Source organism: Etheostoma spectabile, unplaced genomic scaffold (genome assembly GCF_008692095.1).
Source record: "Etheostoma spectabile isolate EspeVRDwgs_2016 unplaced genomic scaffold, UIUC_Espe_1.0 scaffold172, whole genome shotgun sequence".
NCBI classification, from domain to species: Eukaryota; Metazoa; Chordata; class Actinopteri; order Perciformes; family Percidae; genus Etheostoma; species Etheostoma spectabile.
Genome location: NW_022605573.1, coordinates 1,455,954 through 1,456,370, shown reverse-complemented (window position 1 = coordinate 1,456,370; position 417 = coordinate 1,455,954). Strand labels below are relative to the sequence as shown.

General features: G+C 37.9%; 1 protein-coding gene across 3 annotated transcripts in view; it reads right to left on the bottom strand.

Annotated features, from left to right (window-relative positions):
- The window catches only part of LOC116685740 (cullin-5), a 44,164-nt gene that overhangs the window by 3,217 nt on the left and 40,530 nt on the right, over nucleotides 1-417 (bottom strand). The gene's annotated exons all lie outside the window — the stretch shown is intronic.

Below are 417 nucleotides of genomic sequence, written 5' to 3'. Positions count from 1 at the left end.
AAACAAACAAACACACAAGTAAACAACAGACAATGAGCAAAAGGTACGGCTGATTGTAAAGTGGCATCAAATAAAGGTTTTTAGACCACCCAGTCTAACTGTACTAAATAGAGAAGACTCTAAATTACATCTTGGGATAGCAAAAGATTCGTTAAAGCTTCACAAGCTCTACAAACTGTAATATAGACTAAAAAGACAAGCTCATCATGTCCTCCTGTCCTGGCTTTACTGGGCTAGTTTACAAATCCCAAAACACAGCTTACAACATTAACTGTGTTCTGAGTGCTGCTTGCATGGGTTGTTGTGTCACCACAGAAGAAGTGTTCTTCGTCTCCGGAGAACCAAACACAGAATGAAGAGCATGGTTCCTGTTTTGAGGCTAGAGTACATCTGTTTTTTTTTTTTTTATTGATTTTT